Genomic DNA, 20,805 nt, shown 5'->3' with positions numbered 1-20,805 from the left:
TCCTGGTACAGCGCACTGTGGTTGAACATTTCCGCCATCAAACAATGTCCACTCACACTTCATCTGAAGAAGAGGGTCTCGAGGACAGTGTTACTCATAATTCCCAAAATCTTTCAGCGATAAAGACCAGACCTAATCCTTCTCACCATAATGAACCTCTCACCATGGACTCTATCAAATCCCTCTTAGCGAACCATCATGAATCACTCTCTAAAAAAATTGATAAAAGTCATGCGGAGCTGAAAAGGGACATTGCGAGTTTTGGCGATAGACCAGACACTCTGGAACGTAAACAGGAAGATCTAACAGTGGACCACGCAAGTTTAGTAAGCTATTCCCAAAATCTTGACAACCAGATCTCTGATCTGGAATCCAAACTTGCTGATCTGGAGGACAGATCCCGGAGGAACAATGTCAGAATCAGGGGAATGACGGAAACGGTTGGCCCACCTGAGTTGAAGGACTATCTCTTGGAACTCTTTACTGCCTTGGTAGGGCCCTCAAGTGATTCAGGTCACTCACAACAAAAGTGAAACAATATCACTTTCCCCCCTTCTTTAATTTTTTCCTAACATATCCCTACTTACCTGTGTCCCTCCCATTAGAAGACCCCCACATTGGTAGATATAATTCTTGAAGGAGAACATTATCCTTCCCTGACTTTTCATTTATGGTACGCTAATCAGAGCCGACTTCTCCCTGGACATTACCCAGACCCCTACTCACTAAGCTAGTTGGACTTGTCCACTCCATTTATTTTACTGCCCAAAGCCATAGTACACCTCTCCCCTCCTCCACTCTGTCCTTTTGGGCATAGTAGCCAAGAACCATCTCGAGATGCCTCCCCTAAGATTCACTACACTTAAAACCCAGGGCCTCAACTCCCCTACAAAATGAAGCCTCTTGCTCCGGTATCTCCTCCGGCACAAGCTCCAAATTGCCTTCTTACAGGAAACTCATTGGCAGGAAGGGACCAGATTTCTTACTTATTCTTCCTACTTCCCAATCTGTGAAACAGCTTCCTACACTGAAAAGACAAGAGGTGTGGCTGTCCTGGTACATAGATCAGTTAAATGTGAAATTGAATATAGTGAGTCTGACCCGGAGGGAAGATTCCTGATAGTAGTCTGTCGTCTTAATGAGGTCTTGTGTACATTGATTTCCCTGTATGCCCCTAACACCAAACAAATCCCTTTCCTTCGTTCCACTCTTGAACGCATTGAAAAGGTCACAATCGGTCGCCTGATCATTGGAGGTGATTTCAACCTTGTATGGGATCCCCTCCTGGATAGGAAGACACTGAACAATTCCCCCCAGGATAGGAGTGCCTCCTCCCAGTCGGCGGCTTTCTGTAAGCTGTGCTTCCAATATAATCTCTACGACATATGGAGATGTTTATCTCCATCTGAGAGAGACTTTACCCACTTCTCTAAGCCACATAACTCTTATTCGAGACTTGATACCTTCTTTTGTGACAGCTGGACCTTGGACGCCTGTATTTCTTCATGTATTAAACCATACCCCTGGTCTGACCATGACCTTGTGGTAGTGACTTGTTCCCTTCTTACATACTCTGAAACTCGTCTGCCATGGCGCCTCCTTGATACCTTCATGTCGGACATTGAATCACCAGAGATATCTCGGGTCATTGTGGATTTTTTCACACTAAATGACACGGGTGATACCTCCGTTGCAACACTATGGGTCTCTTTTAAGGCCTACATGAGAGGTTATTTCATATTTAGAACGGCCAAGCTTAGGGACAAATATGAAACCCCTTTAGCCAAACTATATGCGGAGCTTAAAATAGTTGAAAACAACAATAAATTACATCCCTCCTCTCATCTTTCACATTTGGTTGGACAGATACGAGAAGAGATAAACAAGAGAGAGGGCAAGAGAATCCAAGCTAAACTATTTAGATTAAAACAACTCTATTATTACAAGGGCAACAAAGCTGATAGACTACTAGCAAACAAACTCCGCTACCAGACCCAACAACGGCGGATTTCTGCTATTAAAACTAAAAGTACTCTTGCGTATGCACCGAAAGACATAGGCATAGCCTTTGCGAACTATTATCATTCTCTATATAATTTGGGGGCTGACCCTAATACCCCCAAGGTGTCTATAGGGGTGATCCAGAACTTTCTTGACTCGCTCCACTTACCACACCTTTCCTCCGAAGAGGTAACTGACTTGACACCCCCTTTTACACAAGAAGAGACCCAATTAGCTGTACGCTCTCTTAAAACCGGTAAGGATCCTGGACCAGATGGCTTCATTGCGTCGTTCTATAAGACCTATGCTCCTGTATTAACGCCAATCCTCACGAGTTTTTTTCTTGAGGTAAGCAATTCAGGTACTTTATCTGGAGAGTTTCTTGAAGCTAGCATCCTCACAATACCCAAAGAGGGGAAAGATCCAACTATGTGTGAGAGTTACAGGCCAATTTCGCTCATTAACATTGATGTTAAGCTCTATGCTAAGGTGCTGGGTAACAGATTGACAATCCATGTCCCATCTTTGGTACACTTGGATCAAGTGGGGTTTGTAATGGGCCGACAAGGCTCTGACAATACACGCAGGCTTCTAAACCTCTATACCGAATCCTCGGATGTGGGCCTTCCCTGTCGATTGATGCGGAAAAAGCGTTTGACAGGGTGAGATGGGATTATATGTTCCTGACCTTAAAAGCTTTTGGTGTACCGCCCAAACTTTGCAAAGCCTTTGGAGCATTATACTCCAACCCTTCAGCTATATTTAGAGGGGTGGGATTTACCTCCCCTCCTATTCTGATCACTAATGGCACGAGGCAGGGGTGTCCACTATCCCCTATACTGTATGCACTATCTATCAAGCCTCTAGCTGCGGCCATTAGACAACAAAAGGAGATCCAAGGCCTCATAATTCATGACCTGGACCAGAAACTTGCATTATTTTCAGATGACCTCACTATCTTTTTCTCCGACCCATTGACCTCCCTTCCCCCCCTTTTTGCACTTCTGGAACTATTTAGCACTCTGTCGTATCACAAAATTAATGTATCTAAAACTGAAGCTTACTCCTTAGGACTCCCACTGGAGGAATTTAAGACTTTACAAAGGGTTTTCCTTTCTCATGACAAGAAAGTAATAATGGCAAACAACTATTCTCCCCTATTGACACAAATTGAATCCCTCCTAAGCTCTAAAATATATGAGGAGATCTCCTGGCTTAGCCGCGTTGCTGCGACCAAGATGATGATACTCCATATCCTTACCCGATTTCACTGACTCATCTCTAACTATATCTGGGGAGGGAAGAAGCCTAGAGTAGAGGCAAATATTTTGCACAGACCTATAGAGAGGGGAGGGATAGGGCTTCCACACATCAGAACCTACCATGAAGCCGTAATGGTAACCCATGCTTCTGCAAGGAGCTCTGATCTCCCGCAAACCAGATGGTGAGAACTGGAACAGGCTTCCCTTCCAGCTTATGTCAAACCTGAAGTCCTACTTTGGATGGCGAGTCATCGCCTCCAGTCACTCTTTCCAATTTGATTGTCAGGGAGTGCAGGAGCGCGTGGTTACTGATAGAAGAAGAGAAGAAGGCGCCACAATAGTGCTTTATCAAAGAGAGTATTACATTCACATGCAAGATAAATGCACACTTACAGGATCCTAAACACTTGAGAAGTGCCACAGATGCTATGAACTCAACGCCAAACTCCCTATTCCTTTCAGAAGTGGCTGGTCATCAAAAGGTGCAAATATAAAGAGCAAGTATGTTACAAGTTCTTGCAGGATTGTGGTTACACCTTACCAACTTCAATTTGATCGCTCCCCACCCGTCCCCAGTTCAGCCAGTAGTAAGTCTTCTCCTAACCCTTCCCAGCTTCTCCATCGGGGCTTGGAGAACCTCTCAGTTACGATCAATAAGTTATTTTTACCATAACGGTAGGTTATTGACTCAGTCGGACTTAATAGCGAAGAGGGATCTTCCCTCCAAGCTTCTCTTTGACTTGACCAAGTCAAGTATGATCCTTGTTACGACACTCTGGGACACAACACTCTGGGAAACCAGGTGGACAACCAAACTTCAGCTACATAAGCCCTTATCTGTCCAATATCAATGCCTTCTAGGCGACAACCCTTCCTTTGAAACCCCTCATACTTTGGCGTGGGAATGGGAGTGGGGAAGAGACCACTCAACACAACAATGGCAATGTGCCATATTTGACACCAAGATGGCCATACACTGGGTAACGGTGTATGAACTTTTCTATAAACTTATCACCCGATGGCACTTGGTGCCAACTAAATTACAGAAATTCTACCCTACAACATCGGGACTGTGCTGGAGGGGATGCAGAGGGAGAGGCAACCCCACGCATGTGTGGTGGGATTGCCCCCAACTCGAGAACTACTGGGCTAAGACGAGGCTTCTGTGCACCAAACTAGGTCTCCCTAATGTCACACTCTCTTCCATGGGTATACTCCATATAGATATCCCTCCAATTCTCTCTCATAGCAAATGTTTGCCGATCTATATCCTTCTATCAGCCAAGCTACTGATAGCTAGAAATTGAAAAAAAACCATCCCCCAAGATGGAGAGGTGTGCTGGAGATGGTTGAATACTTTAAGTCCATGGAGAACGGTGTATATCTGGCCAATAGATAAATGGGCACTTATGCCCAGATCTGGGAACCCTGGGAGACTCTTATGACCCCTAGAACCCGTACCATCCTAAATAACTAACTTCCTCCCTGACCTGAGAGGATCAAGATGGACAACGATTCCCACAATTAGTCAGTGAGCCGTAATTTCTTCTCTACTAGCTCCCCCTACCCTTTGGATATCACTCTGTGATACCATCGTGCAATAACCCCCTCACCCCCCTCCAAACCTAAAATATACTAGCATTTACACATGGACTCACCTGACTCTGACCCCCTCAGATTTTCGGGCTCAGGAATAACCTTTTCAGGTTGTTTACTGACCACATCTTCCCTCACTTATGATAGCTCTGTAAAGTCTAGGGATTGTAACATATCTCAGCCTAATGTCACTATCCCTTTAAGACTTCCTTCTCTGACTGCTGCATGTGGGCAGTATTCACATTCAGCTTGCTTGCCTGCCTGATTAATCATTCATGCACCTGATTACCTCAGCCTCTTTTTAAGCCTTCTCAGGTCTAATGGGCTTTGCATTAACATTGAAGTTGTGATCCTGAACAACAGAGGTCTGTGACTGTTTCCTGTATGAATTTACCAACTATTTCAACCTACAGCATTTTCTATTCCAATGCCTAAAATCATCAAATCGCAAGTATCCAAATAATTCCATTTTCTGTTTCCTGGACACTGCTACCTAACAAACTCAGAAGTTTATTATAAATAAAGCATACTTTTGGTTATCATCACTCTCTAATTACAACAGCATCTTACTCAGAACTTTATAACTATTTCTCTGCTACAAGTTGTCATTGCTGAAATATCCTGCTGCAAATATGCTAACATATTCTGAACTCTGCATCTATGTGTTCAATTAAAAGCTTTCATGTGATTCTCCAATATATGTTCAAACAGTAATTGATGCCTTAAAGTTAACTTTCACCTGTGCTGCTCTGCTAATTACTGACATACAGCTCTTTATAATATTATATACTGTGAACCTGCAACAAACCAAGTTTGCATCTAAATGCACATACAGTAATTAATGCCTAAACTTGCAGCTTGTCTAAGAACCTGTGCAGCTGTGCTTAAACTCTGACATACAGCTTTATATAATATTATGTACTGTGAACCTGCAACAAACCTTAGTTTGCATCTAAGTGTCAATCTTTTACTAGATTACTCTGAAGCCTGAACATTCCACATTGCTATATTTTTTCTCTCATTGAATCCTGCAGTTACTTCTATTAACTAACTATAAGTCGCAGTGAAGTCAGAAAATATTGTATACAAATGTTGCACTCTCCATTTATTCTACAATAACTTCTAGCAACTATGAATCACAGAATATCATCTATCCATGTCCAGGATACTCTTCCCCGGGTCAGGGGTCGGTGTCTTCAAATCCCTACCACTGCCCCGAGGGTCTGTGTTCTGAGCGCATGTACACCGGATCATGACAGAATGTTAATGCCTAAAAAAGGGATCCGCAGTGGTAGTGGATGCACCGACCCTCAAAGGAAAATAAAAAATTACAACATAACTCAGACCCAAGCACTCCCTAAAGGAAAAACAGAAGATTTTCAAACTTTAACAAATTTAAAGACACAGTACTCCCATTCTAGACAATCCTCTACTCATGTTCGTGGTTACCATTTTGGTGAAACTGATCCTGAATCTGACTATAAAAATGAAGAGGATTTAACCATAGCTTCAGCAGAAAAAATTCGGATTTTTAAAGATTTAAAGAGACAGAACCACTTTTCTAAAATGTCATCTGTTCCTCAATTTCGTGCTTACCATTTTGGTGAAACTGATCCTGAATCTGACTATGAAAATGAAGAGGATTTAACCATAGCTTCAGCAGAAAAAATTCAGGCTTTCAAAGATTTAAAGAAACAGAACCACTATTCTAGAATTTCATCTGTTCCTCATGTTCGTGATTTCCATTTTGGTGAAACTGATTCTGAGTCTGACTATGTAACTAAAGAGGATGCATTCATAGATTCAGCAGAAAAAAATCAGACCTTTAAAGATTTAAAGAGACAGGACTATTGTTCCAGAAAACCATCTACTCCTCCTGTTTGTAATTCCTATCCTGGTGATACTGATTCTGAGTCTGAATATGTCAACATGGAGGATGACTTCACAGATCCAGCTGAACTGGCATTAGACTGGTATGAGCGCAACTTTAATTCACCACAAACTCAGACAAAACCTTAACCTATTGGCTATAATGACATCCTTGGTTGTTATATTTACAATATGGAAGATACAGACAGCTCCCATCATGAAACCTCTCATGGAAATACTGATCTTCCTATTTCTGATATTACCATGGATTCGTTGGATTGGACAGATTCAGAACTGCAAGAAAAGACATCTAGTTTACAGACTACTGTTTGGAGAAAAGGTCCCCTCAACTACTATGCTGATTTATCACATCAGAATTATGCATCCAGTGATGAAGAGGATTTCTGTTCTCAACCTTACTACAAGCCACAATGGCAGCAACCTAAGAAGCCTCATACTGGGAAGAAATCTAAGCTCTCTAAGAAAAAGAAGAAGAAGAAAATCCTTCTGCCCACAGAAAATCAGAAGGGCAAAGAGGAAACTCAGCCTGATTCCCCTGTTTTAGATTCTGTTGTACCAGACCCTCTCTTGCCTCCTGACACTGTCAACACCAAGCTGGATGATGTCTATAGTCACTATCAGTCTGTTCCTAAAGCATCTAATGGTATCTCTTCTCAGACTCTACAACAACTACAAAAACTGTTTCCAACTATTGATTTCTTGCATCCCTCTCATGCTGCCTCAATACCTGTAAACCCTGTGCTAGAAGCAAAAGATAATTCTTTTCCAGATATACAACCTTTCAGTTTACCAGAGATAATCCCTGGAGAATTTAGCTCTGATATTCAAACTCAAATAAGCATGCCTGCTGAACTCCAGATAACTTCTCAGTCAGAATCTTGTGTCAAAATTACTCCGCATCTACCTGAGTGTGGCATATTTCAGTACACTTCACCTTCTCAAAATTCTTCTGTTACTGCATCTAAGGAATTGTTTCCCTTGGGAGATACTTTGCATCAACCTACATTTTCTACTTCATCAGTTTCTTGTACAGGAATTCCTGATACTGAATCCTGTGAGGACAACTTTGAACCAAGTTCGCAAGTGGACATTCTTGAACCTGAAACTTATACAAAAGTTCTTCAAGAAGATTCCCCAGTGCCCATTCCTGTTCCTGTTTTCCATGATTATACTACTAAACCTGACATCAAGGTGGACTCTCCTGTTTTAACCCTGGTATGGGTATTCCTTTGTTTAACCCAGAAATGGGTGTAATAATACTTGATCCTGAAGATAGCCATGCCCTCTACTCAGAAGCAAGTATGGTCCTTGGCTCTAAAGTGGGTCTTGTTAATTCTTCGTTTATGAACCCTGAAGAAAGCCTTGTCCTCTGCTCAGAAGAGAGTATGGTTCCTGGCTCTAAAGTGGGTTCTTTTTCTTTCTCTATAGTTGAACCTTGCCCTGGCATGGGCATTCCTTCACCCGATCCTATTGAGGATATTCCTGAACCTTGCCCAGATGTGGGTACTTCCGAACCTTGCCCTGGCATAGGCATTCCTTCACCTGATCCTACTGAGGATATGACTGAACCTTGCCCAGATGTGGGTATTCCTGAACCTTGCCCTGGTGTGGACATTCATATACCTGTTCTTAGTAAGAACACTTTTGATTCTGAATCCAGTAAGGAGACATTTCATATTGAATTAGAAGATGGCAAGAACTGGACAAATCTTGCACTCTACACTCCTATCTCCTATTTTGAAGAAAGCCCTGCTATTGTGTTAGAAGTGGCTATAGCTTTTTCTTTTGGAGTATATCTAATCCTCAGCCAAGAGGTTAATTCTGAGGCTACTCAAATCTCTGACCCAAAGGTGCTTAATCTGGTTATCAATCTAGAATACTGCATCTCTATTTCTGAAGCTGAGGAAAGCCTATTCATTTCTCTAGGACTGGCTGCCTTTTCATTGGCTATGTACATGGTCATCTATCATGAAGAACATCCACCTATCTACCCTCAGGATGATTCTGTGGTAAGAAGCTCATTGTATGTTACGTTCATGCATTCTCACGATGACTACAAAAAAGTTGACTTCAAGTTTTGCTCTCATCATTGTCAAGATCTTTTGATACCTGAATTACATGGCCTTTACTCCGTCATTCAACTTTTTCAAGAGATTTCCAACCCTCCTTTCTTGATTTCCGATTGGACTCACTACCTCCATACACCTACTACCGGTACTCCATATCATTTTTGTTCTCTCTCCTTTTGGATTGTGTTGGGCGCCCGGAGGTCGCCTTTGAGGAGGGCGATCTGTAACATATCTCAGCCTAATGTCACTATCCCTTTAAGACTTCCTTCTCTGACTGCTGCATTTGGGCAGTATTCACATTCAGCTTGCTTGCCTGCCTGATTAATCATTCATGCACCTGATTACCTCAGCCTCTTTTTAAGCCTTCTCAGGTCTAATGGGCTTTGCATTAACATTGAAGTTGTGATCCTGAACAACAGAGGTCTGTGACTGTTTCCTGTATGAATTTACCAACTATTTCAACCTACAGCATTTTCTATTCCAATGCCTAAAATCATCAAATCGCAAGTATCCAAATAATTCCATTTTCTGTTTCCTGGACACTGCTACTTAACAAACTCAGAACTTTATTATAAATCAAGCATACTTTTGGTTATCATCACTCTCTAATTACAACAGCATCTTACTCAGAACTTTATAACTATTTCTCTGCTACAAGTTGTCATTGCTGAAATATCCTGCTGCAAATATGCTAACATATTCTGAACTCTGCATCTATGTGTTCAATTAAAAGCTTTCATGTGATTCTCCAATATATGTTCAAACAGTAATTGATGACTTAAAGTTAACTTTCACCTGTGCTGCTCTGCTAATTACTGACATACAGCTCTTTATAATATTATATACTGTGAACCTGCAACAAACCAAGTTTGCATCTAAATGCACAAACAGTAATTAATGCCTAAACTTGCAGCTTGTCTAAGTACCTGTGCAGCTGTGCTTAAACTCTGACATACAGCTTTATATAATATTATGTACTGTGAACCTGCAACAAACCTTAGTTTGCATCTAAGTGTCAATCTTTTACTAGATTACTCTGAAGCCTGAACATTCCACATTGCTATATTTTTTCTCTCATTGAATCCTGCAGTTACTTCTATTAACTAACTATAAGTCACAGTGAAGTCAGAAAATATTGTATACAAATGTTGCACTCTCCATTTATTCTACAATAACTTCTAGCAACTATGAATCACAGAATATCATCTATCCATGTCCAGGATACTCTTCCCCGGGTCAGGGGTCGGTGTCTTCAAATCCCTACCACTGCCCCGAGGGTCTGTGTTCTGAGCGCATGTACACCGGATCATGACAGAATGTTAATGCCTAAAAAAGGGATCCGCAGTGGTAGTGGATGCACCGACCCTCAAAGGAAAATAAAAAATTACAACATAACTCAGACCCAAGCACTCCCTAAAGGAAAAACAGAAGATTTTCAAACTTAAGACACAGTACTCCCATTCTAGACAATCCTCTACTCATGTTCGTGGTTACCATTTTGGTGAAACTGATCCTGAATCTGACTATGAAAATGAAGAGGATTTAACCATAGCTTCAGCAGAAAAAAATCAGATTTTTAAAGATTTAAAGAGACAGAACCACTTTTCTAAAATGTCATCTGTTCCTCAATTTCGTGCTTACCATTTTGGTGAAACTGATCCTGAATCTGACTATGAAAATGAAGAGGATTTAACCATAGCTTCAGCAGAAAAAATTCAGGCTTTCAAAGATTTAAAGAGACAGAACCACTATTCTAGAATTTCATCTGTTCCTCATGTTCGTGATTTCCATTTTGGTGAAACTGATTCTGAGTCTGACTATGTAACTAAAGAGGATGCATTCATAGATTCAGCAGAAAAAAATTCAGACCTTTAAAGATTTAAAGAGACAGGACTATTGTTCCAGAAAACCATCTACTCCTCCTGTTTGTAATTCCTATCCTGGTGATACTGATTCTGAGTCTGAATATGTCAACATGGAGGATGACTTCACAGATCCAGCTGAACTGGCATTAGACAGGTATGAGCGCAACTTTAATTCGCAACAAACTCAGACAAAACCTCAACCTATTGGCTATAATGACATCCTTGGTTGTTATATTTACAATATGGAAGATACAGACAGCTCCCATCATGAAACCTTTCATGGAAATACTGATCTTCCTATTTCTGATATTACCATGGATTCGTTGGATTGGACAGATTCAGAACTGCAAGAAAAGACATCTAGTTTACAGACTGCTGTTTGGAGAAAAGGTCCCCTCAACTACTATGCTGATTTATCACATCAGAATTATGCATCCAGTGATGAAATATCCTGCTGCAAATATGTTAACATATTCTGAACTCTGCATCTATGTGTTCAATTAATAGCTTTCATGTGATTCTCCAATATATGTTCAAACAGTAATTGATGCCTTAAAGTTAACTTTCACCTGTGCTGCTCTGCTAATTACTGACATACAGCTCTTTATAATATTATATACTGTGAACCTGCAACAAACCAAGTTTGCATCTAAATGCACAAACAGTAATTAATGCCTAAACTTGCAGCTTGTCTAAGTACCTGTGCAGCTGTGCTTAAACTCTGACATACAGCTTTATATAATATTATGTACTGTGAACCTGCAACAAACCTTAGTTTGCATCTAAGTGTCAATCTTTGTGTCAATCATGTACACCGGATCATGACAGGGATGACCCATTTGGGGCATTTGTTTCTATTCCTTACCCTCCTTCCCCCCAACATGTTCTGTTAGGAAACTTACTTTGTTGCTATGATTGAATAATATGTTTATATAGCCTTTATCATTTGTTGTAAAATAATTTTACTCTCATCCACTCCCGGCCGTCTGTGTAACCCTTAGGCCGGGTCTGGTGTTATGTCCTGTATTTTGTATAATTCTTATAAAATAAAAAAAATATTTTATAAAAAACAAACAAACAAATGAAATGCCTAAAATAAAAACCTACCTACGTTATTTAACCCCTAAACCACCACAACCCCCATTGCAACAACTTGCTACACAGTACTGAACACCTAAACTGCCACAACCCCCACTGCAAAAAAATCTATACTACTTACCACTAAACTGCCACAATTACCATTGCAAAACCCCCATACACTATTAACTTCTAAACCACCACAACCCCATCGCAATAACCCCCTACTGTATTTAACCCCTAAACTGCTGAAAAACCTCTCACAAAGTCCTCCTACATGATTAACCCCTTAACTGCCACAGACCCATTGCAATAACCCTCTACACTACTTATCCCATAAACTGACATTACCCATAACAATAATCCCCCTACACTATTAACCTCTAAACCATCACAACCCCATCACAATAAAAAAAACACTGTTAACGCCTAAGCCATCAATCACAACACGATCACAATAAACCCCTATACTACTTAATCCCTAAACTGCCACAACCCCCACAGCAAAAACCCTACACTATTTAACCACTAAACTGCCACAACCCCTCTACATTATTACCCCTTAAACCTCCATTGCAATAAACTCACACACTACTTAACCCTTAAAATGCCACAACCCCATCACAAAATATGCCTACCCTATTAACCACTAATCCAGCACAACCCCCCATCGCAAAAAACCCTACACTACTTAACCCCTAAACTGCCACAACCCCATCACAATACAAACTTCTACACTGTTAACCCCTAAACTACCACAACCCTCATTGTGAGAAACCCCCTACACTATGAAATCCATAAACTTCCACAATCACCCACAATAAAAACCCTTGACTTTTAACCCCAAAACCGTCACAACCCCCATTGCAATAAACCCCTACTCTATTAACCCCTTAACAACTAACATCAAACCTAAGACCTACTAAGTTAAAAAAAACTGTAAAAAAAGCACCTAAAAATAAATAAATCCCTATACTAAAACTAAAGTAACCTAAACAAAAAACACTAAAAAGAATAAAATAATATATCCTAAAACTAAAGCTCCCCACACTGCAGTGGGCCTCCTCGTATTTCTCCCAATATATCTTCATGCTGTCCCTGCAGCATACTGAGCTTTGAATGCCAGTTCCCCCTTTTATAGGAGTATCCTGGCAGTTCTATTGGCTGATTTCAATTTCAAATCAGCCAATAGAAGGACCTTTTTTTAATTTAAATCCTCCAATAGCATTTGCCTATTGACTGATTTTATAAATCAATTTGCCAAAAGAATTAACTTTTTCCTACTAGCAGAATTTAAAAAAGCTCCTTCTATTGACTGATTTGAAAAGAGATAAATATATACACATGTCCATATGTAAATGTGTGTGTGTATATATATATATATATATATATATATATATGTAGCAATTGGGGGTTCCAAACTTTAGCGCTTGTAGAAAGGGAGTAACATAAAAGGGGAGAGCAGTTTAGTGCAGTGTAACTCTATTGGTTTACAGCATGATATATAAAAAAACTTTTTTATTGCTCACCTTTTTGTCTCAGAGTCTGTGAAGTATATGAAGTGTATTTGCTTCTCCTCTATGGAGTATGGTAGTTGTTAAATGTCAGTGATCTTTAGCATCTGTGTGATGCCAGTAGAAAAACTTCCTTTTCAGGTAATATAATATCTCTATTTGGAAGGGACAATAAAAGACTTCCCCTCTTAGGGGTATGGTAGATGGCTTTCAATCAATAAATGAAAGGATCGCCAGATGGTAGATGCAAATAAAATGTCTTTTATTTTAGCACAAAACAACCAGTATTAGTGCTAGTGATTAAAAAATCTCCGGATAGTATAGAGTTAAAAAAGATCTTATGCAAAACTTTGGGGTAATTTCCTTCCCAAATAGGCTGTGATGGTTAGTGCCTTGAATTTGTACAAATGGGTTTGCAGAATCCTTGGTGATCCTTGTAGATCCGTTTTGAAGTTGTGGACAATAACGATTGTCAAAGGTGCCTGTGCAGATTATAGTATTGGTGATTTAATCTTTGGCCTCCACAGGTCTTTCCTTCCTTCGGATGGCGTTGGATACACTTGTGCTTGACAAGTGATCTGCAGAGTTGCGGTCTCGCCGGACCGGAAGTGACGTCACAAGTGGGCATGCCCTTATGTGTTTCGTGAAACTGTCCAATACTATAATCTGCACATAATCATATGGTGCTAATTGTATGTCTGCTTTTTGTGAACAATAAATACTGTGTTGCACTATCCCTCTCTCCATCTGTATTTCATGTAAACCGTGATTGCATTCTTTGAGACAATGCTGGATATTGTTGGAGACAAGTTATTCCTGGTATCGATTACAAGATTTTCTCTACACTGTGCGGCCCTTACCTCATATTGATTGAGGTAGAAAAGTATAAGTAGATGCCCTAAGGGGACCAGGATTTTTTTGATCTTCCTATCTTGATTTTTCTACTATGAACTTTTGACCACTATTGGCTTATTCTATCCTTAACCAGGAGAAATTTACTGGGACTCTATTTTTTTAATTTTATAATTTTTTTATGTATTTATATAAGATTTTAATAGTTTTTACTTACATATTTTAATAGTATTGTATTTGTGTACCAATATATATTGTTTAATTACATGTTTTTATCTGAAGTATATGCAAATATTTATGTGATCATTTGTTATATATTTATTTTCATGTGCTAATTCACAAAAAAAACCTTTTTCTTTTCAATTTTTATATTGTGTATCTAGATTTGAGGGAATCTGGAAATACAATAGGTGAATTATACCACAGCGCCCTGGCTACATTATCTTCACATATGTATTTATAGACATATAAACACATAAATACATGACACATATATAGAAAAATATTTAAGTGCATTAGAGCATGTTAAATTATATTTATGCAATATTCATTATTAATAAAGTGTTATACTGTGTAGTTACTGTAAATATTTCACATTCCAATGTTCTGCACATTCCAATATTCTATGGCCTAGATTTGGAGTTTGGCGGTAGAAGGGCTGTTAACGCTCCGCGGGCTTTTTTCTGGCCGCACCATAAAATTAACTCTGGTATCGAGAGTTCAAACAAATGCTGCGTTAGGCTCCAAAAAAGGAGCGTAGAGCATTTTTACCGCAAATGCAACTCTCGATACCAGAGTTGCTTACGGACGCGGCCAGCCTCAAAAACGTGCTCGTGCACGATTCTCCCATAGGAAAAAATGGGGCTGTTTGAGCTGAAAAAAAACCTAACACCTGCAAAAAAGCAGCGTTCAGCTCCTAACGCAGCCCCATTGTTTCCTATGGGGAAACACTTCCTACGTCTGCACCTAACACTCTAACATGTACCCCGAGTCTAAACACCCCTAACCTTACACTTATTAACCCCAAATCTGCCGCCCCCGCTATCGCTGACCCCTGCATATTATTATTAACCCCTAATCTGCCGTTCCGTACACCGCCGCTACTTACATTATTCCTATGTACCCCTAATCTGCTGCCCCTAACCCCCGCCGACCCCTATATTATATTTATTAACCTCTAACCTGCCCCCCACAACGTCGCCGCCAGCTACTTACAATAATTAACCCCTAATCTGCCGACCGCAAAGCGCCGCCACCTACGTTATCCCTATGTACCCCTAATCTGCTGCCCCTAACACCGCCGACCCCTATATTATATTTATTAACCCCTAATCTGCCCCCCTCAACGTCGCCGACACCTGCCTACACTTATTAACCCCTAATCTGCCGAGCGGACCTGAGCGCTACTATAATAAAGTAATTAACCCCTAATCCGCCTCACTAACCCTATCATAAATAGTATTAACCCCTAATCTGCCCTCCCTAACATCGCCGACACCTAACTTCAATTATTAACCCCTAATCTGACGACCGGAGCTCACCGCTACTATAATAAATGTATTAACCCCTAAAGCTAAGTCTAATCCTAACACTAACACCCCCCTAAGTTAAATATAATTTACATCTAACAAAATAAATTAACTCTTATTAAATAACTTATTCCTATTTAAAGCTAAATACTTACCTGTAAAATAATTCCTAATATAGCTACAATATAAATTATAATTACATTGTAGCTATTTTAGGATTAATATTTATTTTACAGGCAACTTTGTAATTATTTTAACCAGGTACAATAGCTATTAAATAGTTAAGAACCATTTAATAGTTACCTAGTTAAAATAATTACAAAATTACCTGTAAAATAAATCCTAACCTAAGGTATAATTAAACCTAACACTACCCTATCAATAAATTAATTAAATAAACTACCTACAATTACCTACAATTAACCTAACACTACACTATCAATAAATAAATTAAATACAATTGCTACAAATAACTACAATTACATAAACTAACTAAAGTACAAAAAATAAAAAAGAACTAAGTTACAAAAAATAAAAAAATATTTACAAACATAAGAAAAATATTACAACAATTTTAAACTAATTACACCTACTCTAAGCCCCCTAATAAAATAACAAAGACCCCCAAAATAAAAAATCCCCTACCCTATTCTAAATTAATAAATGTAAAAGCTCTTTTACCTTACCAGCCCTGAACAGGGCCCTTTGCGGGGCATGCCCCAAGAAAATCAGCTCTTTTGCCTGTAAAAAAAAAAAAACAATACCCCCCCCCAACATTACAACCCACAACCCACATACCCCTAATCTAACCCAAACCCTCCTTAAATAAACCTAACACTAAGCCCCTGAAGATCTTCCTACCTTGTCTTCACCATCCAGGTATCACCGATCCGTCCTGGCTCCAAAATCTTCATCCAACCCAAGCGGGGGTTGGCGATCCATCATCCGGTGGCTGAAGAGGTCCAGAAGAGGCTCCAAAGTCTTCCTCCTATCCGGCAAGAAGAGGACATCCGGACCGGCAAACATCTTCTCCAAGCGGCATCTTCGATCTTCTTGCATCCGGTGCGGAGCGGGTCCATCTTGAAGCAGGCGACGCGGATCCATCCTCTTCTTCCGTTGTCTCCCGACGAATGACGGTTCCTTTAAGGGACGTCATCCAAGATGGCGTCCCTTGAATTCCGATTGGCTGATAGGATTCTATCAGCCAATCGGAATTAAGGTAGGAATATTCTGATTGGCTGATGGAATCAGCCAATCAGAATCAAGTTCAATCCGATTGGCTGATCCAATCAGCCAATCAGATTGAGCTCGCATTCTATTGGCTGTTCCGATCAGCCAATAGAATGCGAGCTCAATCTGATTGGCTGATTGGATATACATATATATATATAATAGGAGCCTCTAACGCTGGTTTTCACGGCTACCGCCGAACTCTAAATCTAGGCCTATGTATTTCTAAATAGAAATTCCTATATTTATCTGTATATGTCTATACCTATATATATATATATATATATATATATATATATATATATATATATATATGTATATAGCCAGATATTGTAATAACATATCATATATATGTTGAAATATGTATTTATGAATAAAAAGAAAATATTTTGTTATTTGAAGAACATTGGAATGTGAAATAACAGTTTATTTTCAACTCGTAATATGAGTGCAGGTGTGCTAGCTGGAGGCGCTGGTTCAGCTTGTATCAGTCGTTGGTATCTTCCTTTCCTTCCTCGGTTGTATAACTCTAGGTGCAAAATAGTGGTGCTGAAATATCAGACAATACACCATACAAAGGTGAATATCTACTCACAATGTATATTGCAGGTTACCGGCTCCTTCCCAATATGAAAAGACAATATCACAGATTCAGTAAAAAATAATTATTACCAATAATGGTAATAATTATTCACATCACAACAGAAAAAATGTATATCACAGTAATGAATATTCTAGAGATGGAAAAGATCTAAATCACGGTCACATGCACAGAAATTATAGCACGGACACTAGTAGAAATCAGTACACACATCAAGAAAGAAATCAGAGACCAAGATCGCACAATAAAGAACTGGTAAAGGAAAATTTTATTTACAATGAAATAAATCAAAGACACAGGTCACAACACAGAGAATACACACAAAGAAATGATCATAGGAACTATGATTCTCCATACTATGCTCAAAATCAATATAAAAAAACAAAAAGATTATTATCAAAAAGATACACATAATTATCACTATACACCAAAAACACCACGTGCACATCACCAAGATTATAAAAGACCACGATCTCCTTTTATGAATGGAGAAACAAAAGAGAAACACAAAACAGAAATAAGGGAAAGTTTTTCAAGACCCCCTCACCATTACACATACCAGAAAGAGGATCATATGGGGGAGAGAAACATTCACACAGGGAAAATTGGACACATCAAAATATATACTCACCAATCAGGATAAATCATCCTCAGAAAAAGAGGGGAAGAACTCCAAACATAGAGGAAATAGAGGAGGACGAGGGAAATCAAATAAAGAGGAGACAGTAACACAGGGTATCTTCAATCTTTCATCCAAAACCATAAGTGACAATGAAAAATCAGTTTTATCTAGGGGACTAAAATTTATCCCCACACAAAAAGTTAATTCTTTTCAACTCTTTGTAGATGCACAAAAATTTGTGAGAAATTTAACGGTAAAAAGATTCTTTGCCAAACAGCCATCTGTACAATATATACCACCTCAAGATAGTCTAAGAAGTAAATTTAAAAACCCCTCAAGATTTTACCCAAGTCACATAAAGGGTCCCTATATAGAGGTATTTAATAAATTGATAATGAAAGATATAGACAATTTAACCAACAAAGTAAATAAGAGTTATCACAATCTTACAAAACAAGAAAAGGACATTCTTACAAATCTAAACAAGAGAGAAGATATAGTGATAAAGGAGGCGGACAAGGGTGGAGGTGTGGTCATTCTAGATAAAGAACATTATATGGAAGAAGCTAACAGAATCCTAGGAGACTCAAATACATATATTATTTTAACAAAGAATCCTAAAAAAGAATACACCTCCACTCTTCAAAAACTACTTATAGAAGCATTTAACCAAAATATAATAACAAAGGAGGAATTTGATTTTCTTTATAAAACAGATTCTAAGACCCCAATCTTTTATTTTTTACCCAAATTACATAAGCATGCAACAAGGCTACCAGGAAGGCCGATTATTAGTGGGATAGATTCTTTAAGTTCAAACTTGTCAGCATTCATAGATTTGTTTCTCCAACCCTATGCACAGAAGGCAAAATCTCATTTAAAAGATACCAAACATGTTTTACAAATCATACAAAATATACCCTGGCAAGAAAATTACTTTTGGGTCACCATGGACGTGAATTCTTTGTATACCATAATCGATCATAAAAAAGGGATTGAGGCAGTTAAATGGAAACTATCAGAAGATAAAGATTTATCACCAAAATTACTAGATTTCACACTTAGAGCCATAGAATTTATTCTATATCACAACTTTTTTTTGGTTCAATGGGAACTACTATTTACAGATTTGTGGGACTGCCATGGGCACCAGGTTTGCACCAAGTTATGCCAATATTTACATGGACTATTTTGAGACGACTCATATATGGCATAATCAAGAATTTGGTGCAGATCTGGTGTCCTGGCATAGATATATAGATGACATTCTGTGCATATGGAAGGGGGGTGAGTCCAAACTCATAGAATTTGCACAAATACTTAATAACAATAATCAGCAAGTCACATTATCAGTAGAATATGACAAAAAAGAAATACATTTTTTACATTTAACTCTTTAAACTATAGATGAAAAAATCCACAGCAAAACATACTTTAAGAAGTGTGACACTAACACCTACATTAGACATGATAGCTGCCACCATCCCAACTGGCTAAAGTCAGTACCATTAAGCCAATTCCTACGAATACGCAGGAACTGCAGCAATATAGATGATTACGAACAACAATCAAGAATACTTAAAGAAAGATTCATACAAAAGGGATATGACCAAAGAGCTTTAGAACAAGAAAGAAAAGAAGTTGGAAATAAAATAAGATCAACCCTGTTAGAAAACAAACACAAAAATGAGACCTCATTTTATAATAATTTCCCTAAATTCATGACCACATTTAATGTAGAACATCATACAATTAAAACAATTATACAAAAGCACTGGCACATTAAAAAAGGAGGATGAATATCTAGGACCTATAATTCCAGCTAAGCCCACAGTTATCTTCAGAAAAGGACAAAATTTGAAACAAAAATTAGCTCCCTCACTCATAAAAGGCATAGCCCCAAAAAAAACTTTACAAATAAGTAACATGACAGGCTTCTTCACTTGCGGCAAATGCAAAGGTTGTAACTACACCAGAAGAACACACAAAACATTTGACTCCACAGTTACGGGAAAAAAATTTGAAATAAAAGAATTCATCACTTGCAATGTGGCTGCAAAATCCAGTATTTAGGACAAACGTCCAGATTTTTAAAAACAAGAATCATGGAACATCAAAATAAAATAGAAAAGAATCATGATGACCAGGGAGTGCCGCTACACTGCAACAATTGTGAACATTTCACAAAAGAATCCTTTCTATGGATAGGAATTGAGAAGGTTGAACTTCATTGGAGGGGTGGTAATCTGGCAAAACAACTAGACCAAAGAGAATTAAAATGGATACATACACTTAGAACATATGCCCAATGGGGTCTAAATAAGGACACAAAAATTGCTGCCTTTGTCTAAAAAACTCAAAATATGAAAGGGGAAGCAAAATAAATGATAAATTCAAAAGGTGAAAATATGGGGCCTAAATAAATCAGTAACATTTTTTGTTCTTGTTGAGGTGAATACGAGTATAAGGACACACAAAAAAAAAAAAAAAAAAAAAAAAAAGCTGTTTTTGTCTTAAAAACCTTCAACATATGAAAGGGGGGCAAAACAGATGATAATATATAATGTGTTCCTAAGAAACAATGGGGCCCGAATAAACCAGTAAAATTTGTGTAAAGTGAATACTGAAAAACATTAGTACATGAAAGGGGGGCAAAATAAACATGTATTTATACAGACAGTTCATGTTATATCATCA

Source organism: Bombina bombina, chromosome 5 (assembly GCF_027579735.1).
Source record: "Bombina bombina isolate aBomBom1 chromosome 5, aBomBom1.pri, whole genome shotgun sequence".
In the NCBI taxonomy this organism is placed as follows: Eukaryota; Metazoa; Chordata; class Amphibia; order Anura; family Bombinatoridae; genus Bombina; species Bombina bombina.
This window is presented reverse-complemented; position numbering follows the sequence as displayed.